General features: G+C 45.5%; 1 protein-coding gene across 1 annotated transcript in view; it reads right to left on the bottom strand.

Annotated features, from left to right (window-relative positions):
* The window catches only part of AQP1 (aquaporin 1 (Colton blood group)), a 75821-nt gene extending 59807 nt beyond the window's left edge, over positions 1–16014 (bottom strand). The window contains exon 1 of the mRNA XM_035130067.2: positions 15766–16014. The gene's annotated coding sequence lies outside the window, so the exon portion shown is untranslated. The remainder of the gene's footprint in view (positions 1–15765) is intronic.
* Between the last annotated feature and the right edge of the window lie 466 nt (positions 16015–16480).

Below are 16480 nucleotides of genomic sequence, written 5' to 3'. Positions count from 1 at the left end.
GAGTCTTGGTAGACCACAAACTTGACATGAGTCAACAGTGTGATGCAGCAGCTAAAAAAGCCAATGCAATTCTGGGCTGCATCAATAGGAGTATAGCGTCTAGATCAAGGGAAGTAATAGTACCACTGTATTCTGCTCTGGTCAGACCTCACCTGGAGTACTGTGTCCAGTTCTGGGCACCACAGTTCAAGAAGGATACTCACAAGCTGGAACGTGTCCAGAAGAGGGCAACCAAAATGGTCAAAGGCCTGGAAACAATGCCTTATGAGGAACAGCTTAGGGAGCTGGGTATGTTTAGCCTGGAGAAGAGAAGGTTAAGGGGTGATCATAGAATCATAGAGTTGGAAGAGACCACAAGGGTCATCCAGTCCAACCCCCTGCCGAACAGGAAACACCATCAAAGCATTCCTGACATATGCCTGTCAAGCCTCTGCTTAAAGACCTCCAAAGAAGGAGACTCCACCACACTCCTTGGTAGCAAATTCCACTGCCAAACAGCTCTTACTGTCAGGAAGTTCTTCCTAATGTTTAGGTGGAATCTTCTTTCTAGTAGTTTGAATCCATTGCTCTGTGTCCGCTTCTCTGGAGAAGCAGAAAACAATCTTTCTCCCTCCTCTATATGACATCCTTTTATATTTTTGAACATGAGTATCATATCACCCCTTAACCTTCTCTTCTCCAGGCTAAACATACCCAGCTCCCTAAAGTGTGACTTTGAGGTTAACAAGCCCATCTGCTTCTTCGCACACCGGGAGCATGCAGAGACCATTCCCATTCCTCTCATTTGGCGCATTTGCTTACAGGTTTCAGATTTCCTGGGTGTGGATTCCATCTCCAGCCAACACTTAGGATTCTTGAGTGCTCTGGCTGAAACTGATAAAAACTCCTTTCAATAAAGTTTTCGTTGGGGGGCGGGGAGGTGGAGAGGCGAGGCCTTTGAAAACACTTTATGCAGATGAGAAAATGGAAATGCTTGCACCATGGAAGCCTGGCTTATCCATTAATTGCTATTAGCGAGCAGCATATTTGATACGTCGATATATCGAGTTGCATCTAAAAGCTTTGAAAAAGAGAAAAACAATGAGCAGCACTTGCACTGTTGAGGCAAGTGTTTTCCTGCAATTCCCTTGGGTTTATTAGGCTCACACACTCCGGTTTTCAATTAAATCTGTTGCTGAGGATCAGTCTTCTCTTGTTTGTCAGATTGTAATAACGAGTTAAGGAAAGCGACTGGATCCCTCTAGTTCAGGCATCCCCAAACTGCAGCCCTCCAGATGTTTTGGCTTACAACTCCCATGATCCCTAGCTAACAGGACCAGTGGTCGGGGAAGATGGGAATTGTAGTCCAAAACATCTGGAGGGCCAAAGTTTGGGGATGCCTGCTCTAGGCTTCTAACTTACCTGGGTACTCTATGGTGACTGGTGTTAGCCTGGGTCCTGCTAGGTCAGGGGTCAGCAAACTTTTTCAGCAGGGTGTCCCTCTGTCCCCCAGCAGTCCACTGTCCCTCAGACCTTGGGGCGGACGGCGGATTATATTTTGAAGAAGAAATGAACGAATTCCTATGCCCCACAAATAACCCAGAGATGCATTTTAAATATTATAAAAGGACACATTCTACTCATGTAAAAACATGCTGATTCCCGGACCGTCCGTGGGCTGGATTTAGAAGGCGATTGGGCCGGATCCGGCCCCCGGGCCTTAGTTTGCCTACCCATGTGCTAGGTCCAATGAAACACCAACTCCAGCAAACATCCAGGCAAGCAAGAAGCACTTTCAGAGTTCAGGAGGGTGCAAAGCAGAGGTGGTGAGCAGGGCATACCCCTCGAGTGTCCTGATAAAACTGGGACGTCCTTGTTTTTTAGTAGCAAAAGCACAGGGGCCATTTGGAGCGCCACAATCTCGCCCTGATAAAGTGGTTTTCCAGGGCCACGATCTTGCACAGCACCCCAGGTTTTTGGGTGGCAGCCCCTCAGTCTCACACGGGTCACGTGACTCACAGCCCTGATTTTTCGCCTCAGTGTGATGGAGGGTATGGCAGGGTTTCCAGGTCAGGAGCATCCCAGACCCTGAGATTTCAGGGTCCAAGCCTGAGTCCTAAGGTCAATCCCTAGTGATGCCACAAGGGTGAGCCCTGGAGACGGAAGTTATCTGGGAGAGGGGAGGGAAGAATGGCAGACCCCACAGAGTGCCTATGCAATAATTTGCAGCCAGCCCCTGATGGGCTGATGTATGCAAGTTGCATGCACAGCTGTATTATTATTATTATTATTATTATTATTATTATTATTATTATTATTATTTAAAGGCACTCTCGCCCACCTGGAAATACGGGCCCTCTACCTGCCACCTGGAGGCCAGTCAAACCTGGAGACCTCAGGCCAGACTGGAGCTCTGGCAACCCTATTGGCGAGGGGTGTGACCCAGTAGGGTGTGCAGCCTGCAAAGGGCCCCAAAGGGCCAGACAGAAAGGCCTAGAGGGCCACATTTCCCTCCCGCCAGGCCTGATGTTCTCCATGCCTGTTGTGCTTCCTAACTCACCAGGTTGCTAAAGTGCAAATTTGAATCCAGGTTAGATCACCAAAGTTAACCCTTGGCCCTTTCTATTCTAGCATGTCTCTCTAATCACTGCACAACATGGTTTTGCAGCGGTTCGGAGCTCCACCGCTTACCCAAACAGGACAATTTCTGATGTCTGCGGGTTACCCTTGGAAAACTCAATTTTCTAGCTGCCGAAGGGAGCATAATTTGCCTGCCAGAGAGGAACTCGGCAATAAAATGTCCTTTGCCATGCTATAATTTTCAGGAAACTGTTGCTCTGAAAAGGCAATAAAACCTTGTTTGGAAACTCTTGAATGGCCTTAACCTTTAACTTGTTCTCAACTCACAGTCCCCAGGCTAACAGCTGAGTGCCGAGTACACTGTGAGACACTTTTCTGAGATGAATGGAAGCCGCTGGCTGATTCTCTGTCCAAAGAAGAAAAGAAGGATGGTGTGGGAATACATTCATTCATTCATTCATGGCAACTTATTATATCTCACCTTTCAAGGGACAGATCCTTCCAAGATGGCTCACAAGAAGCAAGGCATTTTCAGAAAGGAAGAATATACCAACATACAAAACAGGGGTAGGGAAGATTTTTTCAGCCTGAGGTCTACATTCCATTGGGGGCAATTTTTCCAGGGGCCACATGTCAGTGGTGGGCGGAGCCAGCAGGAAAGTGGGTGGGCCAATGGATGCCCATGCTACCTGTCTACAGTTGGCTAATTTCCTTGTTTGCTGGAAGTTGTGCAGCTTGGCAGGGAGGCCTGGTTAGCAGTGGAGGTGGGTTGTGAACACCCATTTTCAGGTTGGGTGCCGTTCCAGAGAGGTTGTATCCAGTTCAAAATGGGGCCATATTTTTTCAAGTGAGAAGACCTTCCATGTTCTGTTGTTGTTTTTTAAAGAAAGATTTTAACCTCTACCCTTTTGGAGTCTTGCGCCATGAGCAAAACAACAATAACCAGCCCTTTTCCATCCCCTTGTTGAGACTCTTGAAGCAGAGAAGCAGAGCCATTTATAGGTTTGTGCAAACACTTCGTCCCGTTTCCCCCCCCCTCCCAGAAAGTAGTCGCTCAAAGCCGTTTACAAAAAAACCCCAAACCAGAAATTTACAGCAATCTATCATTTTAACAATTGCCAGACTAACAAAAGCAGCATCAAGGAAGAAGAATGCAAAGAGTGAACAATCAATAAATTAAATTAATCAGCAACAGAAACAAAAGCTTCTTTGAAGGGGAATGCCCTTCAATTCCTGGCAGAACACAAATAGATCAGAAGATAACCCAACTTTGTAGTCCAAGGAATTTCACATTATCAGATATCATCACCCCAGAGGTGGTCATTCTTCGCAGTGATAGGGATGGGCAATTTTGTGAGTTGTGGTTTTCTCGTTTTTCCACCCATCTCTGTATCAGTTTGTGATTTTCATTTCTAAATGAAACAAAATGAAATTTGTATGGATCTTTATATGCATTTTAATGTTTATCACTCTTAACATATGCATTCTCCTACACAATTTTGCCTCGTGGTCACATTTCTGCATGTTATTTACCCTAATATAATGCAAGTTTTGAACACATGTTCAAAACTTGCATTATATTTGCATATATATTGCATATATATATTGCATATATATATTTGCACATGTTTGGGTTGGAGATCTACAACATTTGTAGAAGTGGGAATTTCAAAGGATACTTGTGGTTGGTTTGCCTATTTGGAAGTGTGTGTTAAACAGTTTCATATTTAAGGGTGAACCAAACAAAAAAATGACCCATCCCTTGTGGCAAGGACTTATCCCAGGAATCCTCATTCACCGAAGAAAGAAGAAGAAGAAGAAGAAGAAGAAGAAGAAGAAGAAGAAGAAGAAGAAGAAGAAGAAGAAGAAGAAGAAGAAGAAGAAGAAGAAGAAGAATTTATTATTTATACCCCGCCCATCTGGCTGGGTTTCCTCAGCCACTCGGGGCGGCTTCCAACAGAAAAATGAAATAAAATAATCTCTTAAAACATTAAAAGCCTCCCTAAACACGCCTGCCTTCAGATGTCTTCTAAAAATTTGATAGCTGTTTTCCTCTTTCCTCTGATGGGAGGACGTTCCACAGGGCGGGCGCCACCACCGAGAAGGCCCTCTGCCTGGTTGACCATTACTGGTACAGCTGTATATCAGCAGCAGTGGCTCAGCCTTCTACCGTCTATAAGCAGAGTGGACCAGGTTTCAAAATTGAGGAGTGTGTGACCTTGGAGCTGAAAGGCGATACCTGTTAGATCAGTGGGATAGAAGCAGAACCTAATGGCTCATCAAGGGAGAGAATCGGTCCATGTTTGGTGACTCATTGGTGGAGCCTAATGGATGTGGGAGCAGAGCTAATGGTCAAAAACACTCAACCATGCTGAAAGTATCCCTGCCTTTGCTTCTGATGCCCTAACGTGGTGGAAAGATAGAAAAATTCCACCCAGTAGAACCTTAGAGACCAACTAAGTTTGTCATTGGTATGAGCTTTCTTGTGCATGCACACTTCTTCAGATATTTCTTTGTGCATGCACACAAAAGCTCATACCGATAACAAACTTAGTTGGTCTCTAAGTTTCTACTGGATGGAATTATTATTATTATTATTTCAGCTATGGCAGACCAACACGGCTACCTGCCTGTAACTAGAACTATGGTGGAAAGATATTGAAGAAGAGGCCAAACACCCTGAATCTTCAGGTGGGTCCTTAAGAACCGGCAGGCCTCTCTGCAAAAACGAATATTATTTTTCATATTCATTTATTTTCCTGCCAGGAATTCCTTCTTTTGTCTTGCCCTGGGCCTGCTAAGTGCCTGGGGATCAATCTGCATCACAGTTGCTTCTCAGGCTGCAAGTGTCACTAAAAATAATAATCCTTGAGCCAACCATTTCTTTACATAATAGCGAAAAAGTGTGCCATAATCAAGAACAATACCCTGCTCGGTGGATCTTTTTGTTGGCTTCGGGCCTTGGCTCTCAGCTCCTGCCTTTGGTCAAACAATGTGAGGGTGATCAAAGTCAAATGCGAAGTGCCCCGTATTTGTGCCTGACATAGTGCCTGACGCCTGTTTGCTCACCCAGAAAGGATGGGAGCGTTTGCTTTCCTCTTTTGTGCTGGTGGCTTGTTTCTGCAAGAGTTTCCTACTCCCTTCAAGTTCGCCCAGCAGAAAAGGTCGAGGCGACTCGGTGGCACGTGGGCAGCCCTGTGCTTTCCTGAGAATAACTGGCTCCCAGCGAATTTGCCGCTCAAAATTCCCAAAAAAAACCATCTCAAAGAGCTAATTTTAAATAAACAAAGCTTTGCAAAAGACAAAGAGCAGGGAGAGGGGACAGAGAGAACTCTTTACAAGAAGGGGAAAACGGGGAGTAAAAATAGATTACTTCCCCCCCCTCTTCTTACTTGTTCCTCTCTCTTGCTGGAGATAAGCAAGCACCACACCCACAAACCAAATACTTATTATTTAAATAATAATAAGAAGAAATATGATTGAAAGTCCTTTAGCTCTTCCATCAAGTGATGACTTTGCAACTGGATAGAGAGTTAGGCCCACCAAATCATAGAGCCATAGAGTTGGAACCAACTAGAGTGGGAAATAACCCAACTAGTCCAGCATCCTGTTTTCACAGTGTCCAAACAGATATGCCCGTGGGAAATCCACAAGCAGGATTCGAACACTCTCCCCTCCTGTGCTTTCCAGAAATTGGTATTCAGAACCATTGCTTTCTCCAATCATGCATGCGGAAGGTTCCATCTTCTATGACTTCTGCATGGAGAAGATGCAGAAATGCTATTGGGTGACAGGGAGAAGGCGGAACTCTGCTACAATTCCCAGAATTCTTTGGGAGACTCAATAACAGATACACATATAGGGAGCCTTCCAGATGGTGCTGGATTTCCAACTCCCATCATTCCTGTCTATTGCTGTACTGGTTGACACTGATGGGACCTTTGGTCTAAAACTCCTAAAGGTGGTTAGAAAAGGTTGGTCTGACTCACTGCAAGACAACTTCATATTAGACTGACCAGATAGTCCTTGATGTTGTTATTTTGCATCAACAGAGAAGCAAAAGGGTGCCTGTCACACATGCACATTCTTTGGACCTGTTATGTAGCTTTCTATTCTCCTGATCTTCTCAGTAGCATTTTCCTTCTCCTTATTTGTTCTCAGCGTCCCCAGTTTCATTTGCCCACCCTGCTGCTTAATCTGATTGGCCTGATTGGTTCCTTCTAAAACCAGCACGCATGAGATCAGCAGGTCAGATGTCTCATGATGCTGTCAGCAAAATCACGTGAGCTGCCACAGCCAATGGGACTACCCAAGAGGTAAGGGCAAATGAAGTCAAGGACAGTGAGGGTGAAGAAGAGCGGAGGCAGTGATGCCAAGAAAGAGCCTGTTCGTACACACTGGGGGTCTCTCTGCCATACAAATTGCATGCTTAATCAATCTGCTGAAAGTCTTACAAAACCACTTCTGTCCTGCAGTTCATATGGGAGAAGGACTCAGTGGTGGCCAGTGTTTCTGGACTATTTAAAAATGTTTTCCCCAAAACCCCACCCCAAAGGATCTTAGGAAAACAATGCTTTAAAAAAATAAAAAAGGAGAGCTGGGTGTGACCTTTTATGGTTCTGATCATTCCAATCAAGTGAGTGATAATGGCTAACCTTTCCTAGGAAGTTCATGGAGAACAATATTTTAAGGAGGTTTGCCAAGGCATCTTAAAATTCCAGTGATGGGTTGCTGAGCCAGAATTTCTTCAGGGAAACAAAATGTGGATGGACCTAAATGTTACCAGATGAAGAAGGCAAGATCTATTGGAAGGGTGAAATGTTGTCATAGCTGTCAAGTTTTCCCTTTTCTCGCGAGGAAGCCTATTCAGCATAAGGGAAAATCCCTTTAAAAAAGGGATAACTTGGCAGCTATGAATGTTGTCCGGAATTAGGGAAAGAGAGATCTTATCTGCACAACCATTTCTCATCCAGTGTTTTTGATATAAGACCTTGACGATGTGAACATCTGATACAACAAACTGCTTAGATCCTTTCTGGAGTTTCAAGAAAAGCTACTAACTCAGGTGGGCCAGTAAATACTTTGCAGGACATTGGCACACCTGTAATAGGTGTAAGTCTTTCAAGAGTTCAACAGGATAAGATGGGCTGGTGACTATTCCTATTTAGCTGTTTTTTTCTGTAAAACATGCACACGAAAGCTCATACCAATGACAAACTTAGTTGGTCTCTAAGGTGCTACTGGGAAGAATTCATTTTATTTTATTTTTGACTACGTCAGACCAACACGGCTACCTACCTGTAACTTTCCCCAAAATGTCTGCTATATATACATTATTTACAAAATGGGCTCCACATGATTGGCTAATTCCGGACTGCTCCTGTAGGCCAATCAGGTTGCGGATTCACTTCCTCCAGAAGCCTGATTGGATGCTCCTGCAGGCCAATCAGGTCGCTGATTCACTTCCACCTGGAGTTGGATTGGGTGGCTCCTGGGGGCCAATCAGACTGCTGCATTCTGGATCCTATTGTTCTAGGATTCAGCACAGTACATAACAGTAACCCTTTAAGGCTAAATAAAACTGCTAAGAGAAGTGGTGTTAAGTCTCTTGGCTCAGCTGTTGTACAGAACCACCTCTGTTCTACAATTTGTATGGAAGGACCCATTGGTAAACTGCGTATACTTCACATGGCAGAGGTGTTGGACTCAGTGGCAAGCCACATAGGAGAAGGATCCTGACTTAGCTGATAAACCACATGCAGTTCATACGGGAGAAGGGCAGTGCCATAAACTGCATGCTTTGTATTGCAGAAGATCCCAGATCCAATTTCTAGTCTCCAGTTAAAAAGAGATCAGGGTACATGTGATGGGAGAGTCCACCATGTGGGATGTCGGAGAGCTATTGCTCATTAGAGAAGACAATGCTGAGCTACAATGACCAATGGTAGACTTCAGTGTTGGGCAGGCCTCTGTGCTTCCTGTATATGCCATATTGTCAAGGACTGGGCAGAGGAGGAATGGTGGAGACCACCTCCCCATCCTGACGCCTCCAAGGAGGAGGAAGAGGAAGACAGTATAGATTTACAACGGGGGGTTACGGGAGGTTTCAGCTCAGAGGCAGATGAGGGGGAAAGCTGGGAAATCATGGGAGAGCCAGAACAACTCCCGGCTGACACGTTGTCATTAGAAAGCATCTCCCAGAACCTGGTAAGCCTTGAAAGTAGGAGAGCAAAGAGCTCAAAGACAGAGGGCACACAGCAGCACCCGTAGAAATGACGAATGAGGAAGTGGGAGAGACAGGGGGTGGAGATTCACTCAGGACAACACCATTATCCAAGAGGCTGGGTTCTATAGCCTCTCTCTGTAAAGACTGAAATAAAAAAGGACGGTAAGAAACTTTGCCTTGTCTTTATACTTTCCTGGGCAACCAACCGGGAGCCGCTGACAGCATCCTGACACATATTTGCTTACATGAAACACATGAAACAGGGAAGGCCCTTGAATGCAAAAAAGGACTAAGGCAATAGGTTTCATCCATGCTGGAAAGCTGAGTGAGAAACACACTCCTGAGCGGTCTGAGTCACCTGCTCCTCTCATTGCCAATTCTTCTATTCCTTCTGCTTTCCACACACTTCTGTGAAGAAGGACAAGTACATTCTGGTGAAGGAACTGGTGCAAAGTATCTTTCCAATAGTGTTTGATTCCAGAAATGGTATGATGGGGGAAATGTGCGTCCCTGAATCAGAAAGCATTCTTCATAACAGGGTTCGCGATTCTGCCCCCATCCACCACCAACTCCAGCTCCCAACCAAGAGGGAATGTGGACTTTGCTGTGCCCCTGCCCTAGACAGCTATCAGAGAAGGAATCCAGGAAGAAGAAAGGGTAGATTATTATTATTATTATTATTATTATTATTATTATTATTATTACCCCCGCCCTTCCCAGTTTAACAGCAAATATAAAACATTGATTAAAATGCGACTTAAAACAGCATAAAACAACATAAAACACAACATAAAATGCAGCATCAATATAAATAAAATTCAAAAATTCAGGGGTCGTTTTTTGGGGGGGGGGAACCAGTCAGTAGACATCAAATGATCACCAGGGTTAACTGGCCAAGTTGGTCCTACTAGGGCCAGCAAAGAGACCAGGGAAGAATTTAAATGTGGGGTCCCAGAAAGGGTTTCTTCATAGAAGAGGAAAGGGGAAAGGGAATAGAGGATCAGGCTAATTCAAATTGAAGGCCAGGCGGAATAGCTCTGTCTTACAGACCCTGCGGAAGGAGAGCAAGTTCTGCAGGGTCCTAGTCCCGTGGGTCAGAGCATTCCACCAGGTCGGAGCCGTCACTGAAGAAGCTCTGGCCACGGTGGAGGATAGTCTGGCGGAGAAAGGGAGCAGAGAAAGGGGTGTAGCTCAGTGGAAGAGCATCTCCTTTGTACGCAGGAGGTCCCACGTTCGATCCCCAGGTATGGCTGGGAGATAACCCCTCTCCAAAATCCTGGAGCGCCACTGCCAGTCGTTGCACACCAGGGTTTCCCATGCCTGGGTCTCCAGCTCTTTTTGGACTACAATTCCCATCATCCCTGGCCACTGGGCTTGCTGGCTAGGGATGATGGGATTTGTAGTCCAAAAACAGCTGGAGACTCAAGTTTGGGAAACCCTCGTGCAGACAGTTCTGAGGTAGATGGGCCCATAGAATTTCTCAGTATAAGGCACCTTCCTGTATTTCTAAGAAGGGAACAAATAGGAACGTGAGCAAAGTGTAGAGAGACAAAATAAATGCCCTTGAAAAAGGAACTGAAGGCAGGGCAAGGTGAGGTAGGGAAAGCTCAGACAGAGTCCAAAGGCAGGAGACTTGGAACTGGAAGAACTCCCTTCAAATGCCATCATCCGAGTTGAGCCGCTTAAGTGCTTTGGGATTGCAATTTACCCATCATTCCTTGTGACTTATGAACAAACTGCAGGGGTGTAGAGGGTGTGTGTGGGGGGTTGTATTGTTAAGAACCTGGCAGATTCCCCACTGTTCATTGTGTTGACAGATGTAGAATGCTGTGCAGAGCTCAGAAAAATTATTCATTTTCCTGCAAAGCTGACAGGCTCTCCAACACCTCCTCTTGCTCCCAAATATTTGAGGTTGAAAACAATGGCTGGGTTGTGTGTGTGTGTTGTTTTTAACTTGCTCCTTCTTGCTGTTAATCTCTCACAACGGTATCACGCTGTTATGCTAATAAGAGAAAACCCTAAATGATTTCAAATCCTTTGCCTTGTCACTAAGATACCAATGGTACACACTGAAAGGGGGGTGGGAGAAGGAGATGTTCTTTGGTGGACGCCTATGTATTGTGTTTTAATGTTGAAACATACCCTGGAACCTTAGGGTAAATGATGGGTAATAAATTATCACCATCATCATCAACAACTATAACAACAACTAGAAAGCAGTTATGTATCACCCAGATTTGAAATTTTTAAAATACAATTATTATTGTTGTTGTTGTTTAGTCATTTAGTCGTGTCTGACTCTTCATGACCCCATGGACCAGAGCACGCCAGGCACTCCTGTCTTGCACTGCCTCCTGCAGTTTGGTCAAACTCATGTTCGTAGCTTCAAGAACACTGTCCAACCACCTCGTCCTCTGTCGTCCCCTTCTCCTAGTGCCCTCCATCTTTCCCAACATCAGGGTCTTTTCCAGGGAGTCTTCTCTTCTCATGAGGTGGCCAAAGTATTGGAGCCTCAGCTTCACGATCTGTCCTTCCAGTGAGCACTCAGGGCTGATTTCCTTAAGAATGGATAGGTTTGATCTTCTTGCAGTCCATGGGACTCTCAACAATAACAACAACTAGAAAGCAGTTATGTATCACGCAGATTTGAAATTTTTTTTAAATGCAATTATTATTGCTGTTGTTGTTTAATTTTAATTTATTCAATTTTTAAAAAGATCCCAAGGTGGTGTACAACATCAAGCACACATTTTACAGAGCATCAATAATAAATAATAATAAATAAAAAGCATAATAACAGCATGATAATAAAATAATCATAATAACATTCACCACTTGCCCCCCCCCCCCGGTCATAGATTATTTAATGACTAAAGAGCCTGGGAAAAGAATACATTTAATGATGGTGCCAGGCGAGCCTCTGGGGAGAGCATATGAAATTTAATATATACAGATGCATGCTTAGAAATTGCTCTTATAATCCAGATAAAATCTGGACACAATTCGTGGCAAACATTTCAAGCGCCACGACACCACTTTCATGGTCGGTCGGTCCCCCCCCCCCCCAAGAATCATGGGAGCTGAAGTTTATTGAGAGTGCTGATATTTGTTGGAGAGCCCTTATTCTCGACAGAGAATTACAATTCCCAAAGTGAAGAGGGATTGGTTGTTAAACCACTCTGGGAGCTCTTACACACACACACACACACACACACACAGAGAGAGAGAGAGAGAGAGAGAGAGAGAGAGAGAGAGAGAGAGAGAGAGAGAGAGAATTTACATCAGGCATCCCCAAACTGTGGCCCTCCAGATGTTTTGGCCTACAACTTCCATGATCCCTAGCTAACAGGACCAATGGTTGGGGAAGATGGGAATTGTAGTCCAAAACATCTGGAGGGCCGAAGTTTGGGGATGCCTGATTTACATCAACTCCTGAAGAGGATGTTAAGCGTTGGCAGCTTTTGAAATAACAATACAGTAATTTAAAATATCTGGTGCATGGGCACAGGGCAGTCTCGAGCAGGTCAGGCGCCCGGCGCCCCCGCCCTCACAGGGCGCAGCATGGTTTCCACGCGGCTTTGCCGCACATCGCCCCGCCTACCGGCCCGGCGCCCTAGTACACCACGCCACCGGGACTCTACCTAGAGCCGGCCCTGCGTGGGCAGGGCCTGGGATAGAGCCAAGAGAAGGTTCAATGGGCAGAGACTAGACTAGGCTTTGGGATCAGAACTTTGGTGTGAGCTGAGCAGGGGTGCCAACTTGAATAAAATGTCGAGGGGGCCCAGGTAAGCCCCACCCTGCATAACTGATCACAAGACACAGGTAGGTGGCCATGTTGGTCTGCCGTAATCGAAACAAAATAAAAATAAAATAGAAAAATTCCTTCCAGTGCCACCTTAGAGACCAACTAAGTTTGTCATTGGTATGAGCTTTTGTGTGCACGCACACTTCTTCAGATACACTGAAACAGAAGTCACCAGACCCTTATATATAGCGAGAGGGTGGGGAGGGGTATTACTCAGAAGGGTGGTGGGAATGGGTGATTGGCTGATAGGAGTGGTAAACCTGTGGACGACTGTTAATGGCTGCAGTTGGTCTTACAGGAAAAAGCAAGGGGTGAGATGGCTAAAAAATAGCTTTATCGTGTATAATGAGATGAGAATCCAATGTCTCTATTCAGACCAGGTCTCTCCATGGTAATAAGTTGCAATTCAGCAACCTCTCTTTCCAGTCTATTTCTGAAATTCTTTTGTAAGAAGACAGCTACTTTGGGATCTTGGTCACAAGACGTGGGACATGCAGACCATTTGAATGGCAATGCCCATCAACTTTGGGGGCCCCTCAAATATTTTACCGGGGGGGGGGGCAAAGGGACCTCAGCCCCTAGGAGTTGGCTCCTATGGAGCTGATGATTATATGGGGGAGAGCAGCCATCCCCCTTTCCGTTGCTCCAATCCAAACAAAATAAAACAACTCTCCAGCCCCCATCCAAAGAAAAAGAAAATCCTAGCCAAGCTGTGCTTATTTTTTTATTTTTTGCAGTTTAGTTAGTGGCCTTAATTACACCCTAGCATTTCCTCTGTGGTTGTGCGTTGATTGTTTTGGCTGTGAAAGGATTCCCGGGACCCCCCGCCCCCGCCCCCTGCCTTCACTGTTGGTAAATAAAAACATGAACCCTTTCTCTTTCAGAGACTGGGGACCCGGCCACATTTTTTCCCCAAAGATGAAAGCGATTCTTGATCACACAGTTTGGTTGAGAACCGCAGAAACCCCTCTCTCCCTCCCTCCCTCCTTCACTCCTCTAGCAATTGACATTTTATGCACAGTTCCACACATCCCAAACATCCCTAGTCCCCCCCACCGCTGCCCACCCGCTTTCCCCTTTGCAGCCAGCACAATTCATGCTCCGAGTCTCTTGGCTCTCACCAACTCCTCACTTGTGGTGGGAATTAGTGTATAACAGAGCTGGAAAAGGTGTTTAGGAAGACCCCATCCCATGGGTGGGCAAACTAAGGCCTGGGGGCTGGATCCGGCCCAATCGACTTTTAAATCCGGCCCACGGATGGTTCAGGAATCAGCATGTTTTTTTATATGAGTAGAATGTGTCCTTTTATTTAAAATGCATCTCTGGGGCATAGGAATTCGTTCATTCCCCCCCCCTCCAAAATATAGTCCGGCCCCCCACAAGGTCTGAGGGACAGTGGACCGGCCCCCTGCTGAAAAGGTTTCCTGACCCCTGACTTAGAACATTGCTTCAACCTGGTGCCTGTTATTCTACAGGCCAGCAATGTTACTCAATGGTTGATACTCAAGCTTGCAGAACTAAACCACCGTAGAGCATTCAAACCACATTTTCAATGTTAAATGCAGACTTACGAAAGCATAAACACAACAGCAATGTAGAAATCTGTGCCCTGATGTCACTTGCTGAGCTGGCATTTTTTTTAAAAAAGTTGCCGGATTAAAAAAATCAGCACCCACATATTCACAATGGTGGAAACAGAGGAGAGGTTTGGGATTCTGCGGTGTAAGCCCCAGAAAAGGAGAGCTATAATCTACACACTGACTTGAAATAGCCTGTTTATCTCTAGTTATTATTATTATTATTATTTTAAAAATGCAGGTGTCTCTTTTTTGCCTTAAATTTTACATGTGGAACAGTTATTTCTTTTTACTTGTCAGAGGGCAAGCACGGCTGCGTTGTACGGAATTCAAACCGGACAAAAGAAGGGGTTTGTCTCAGAGGAGTGGCAAGGCTGTGACCCCTGCTCCTAAATGTGTTTCTTATGAACTGGCACATTGGAACCGAGCCACTGAAAGACTGAATAATGTCACCAGAGGCTGTTTCCTACACCCTGGGCTGTTGATGCTCAAAAATGCCAGCAAAGGCTCCAGACCAAACCGAGCTTCCCTTGTCTTGCTGCAGTTGTGATTCTTCCCCAGGCTGGAACAAGAAGTTCTGTCCTGTGCACTCTGAATCGGGGGGGGGGGGGGCTCTCACAATGCTATAAAAGACTCCGTTTTGGGCCACGGTGGAATTAGAGTTGTCTTGCCCAGATTCCTGATCCAGGAGACATTCTGCGTTCACAAATGTCATCCTTTAAGATGAGAATAGGAAACCTTGGGCCCAGGAGGAATGTGGCCCTCCAGACCTCTCTATATGGCCCTCAAGACTCTCCCCAGGTCCTCCCTAGCCACACACCCTGTCTTCAGGCCACGCCCCTTCCCCGCCTTCCATTTCATCCTCTTTGAGAGTTTTTGAGCCTGCTCTAATTCATTTTTAATGTAATTTTCACTAATACAGGCGTTTTTCTACACACTTGACCCTAGCGTATGCATTTTTTGCACCCGTTACTCGGCTGCAGAACGACATTGCAAAATTCAGGCAAGTGAGAATTTGGGGGAGAATTGTGTTTATGTTTGCAAATTGTTTCAGAAATGGAAAATTAGGTAGCTTTGCCTCGATATGTGAACTGAATTGCATTTCTTCCCTCATCCTTAGCCCAATGGTGCTTACTTCTGGGTAAACATGTTCAGAACTGTGATGCTAATGAACAAACTGCTTCCAGACACCTTGTAGAAGATGCAGAAACTTACCATTTGGCATTGCCAAAGTCTCGAGACAAGCTTCCCCAACCTGGTGCCCTTGAGAACCCACCATCCTTGACCACAGGGGCTGTTGGGAGCTGGAATCCTACAATCTCTGGAGGGCACCAGATTGGCGAGGGAGGACCCACATTGTGCCTTGGGAAGAAATAAGTTGCGGCCTCATTTATAACACACCACAAATCATGCCTGGGAATGGCCACCATTTTGGAGACACATTTATTGCCCGTGGACAACGTGATTTACAAGTGCAGGCTCAACGCCCCGAAAGCCAAAGGGAAACAGATTGTTGGCATAACAAAAAGGTATTTAGCACTTTATAAACAAACCCCCATTGCATTTCCTTTGAAAAATAAAAGAAAAGGGCAGCTTACCCGAAAGCCCTCAGGAAGGAGAGAGATGTTTTCTGCAACTGTTCCAGGCAAAAACGTCCTAGACGACAGTCGGCGAGGCTCACTGGAAATCTTTTCGGGAAGGGCCGGTGAAAAACACTGTCGCTTCGTGATTAGAGCTTCCTAAATCAAGTTTTGCTGGCATGACATGAAGTGAACAAGGGCAGTAAAACCGAGGAAGTACATTGTGCTTGCGTCCCGGCCTGGACATGGAGAGGTTATGCGTGAACCGAAATGTCAACTGGCTGGGATTGTCTTGGTTTAATCGCTGGCCTTGAAAGGTGGGAACTGATCATTCACAGAGGGGGACGTGATCTAAAAACTCAACCTCACATTGAGCTCTTCCAGCTGCCAAGACAGACATGGCAATTATTGTTGAGAGTAAGGGTGAGTGCGTTTGTGCGGGGGAATGTGTGCTGGCATAGGTTGGATTGACATTAAATTGTGTTGGTGGGTGTGGTGTGGTATTTGTTGGCAGAGTAGCTAAATTGCAGCTGGGAAGCCAAATCATGTGCAACTCTTTTCTCGAAATTAAAACAATTTCCAACCGCTTGTTAAAATATTCAACAGCTTTCAACTTTCACTGGCTCTTCTTCCTTAAACATTCAAGCAAATCTGTGTTTTTCTCTCTTTCCGAGACTTGCATGACCATGACCAGGGCTGGCCCTACGACCATGCAGGACTCCCTGGTCCTGAA

Source organism: Zootoca vivipara, chromosome 12 (genome assembly GCF_963506605.1).
Source record: "Zootoca vivipara chromosome 12, rZooViv1.1, whole genome shotgun sequence".
In the NCBI taxonomy this organism is placed as follows: Eukaryota; Metazoa; Chordata; class Lepidosauria; order Squamata; family Lacertidae; genus Zootoca; species Zootoca vivipara.
This window is presented reverse-complemented; position numbering and strand designations above follow the sequence as displayed.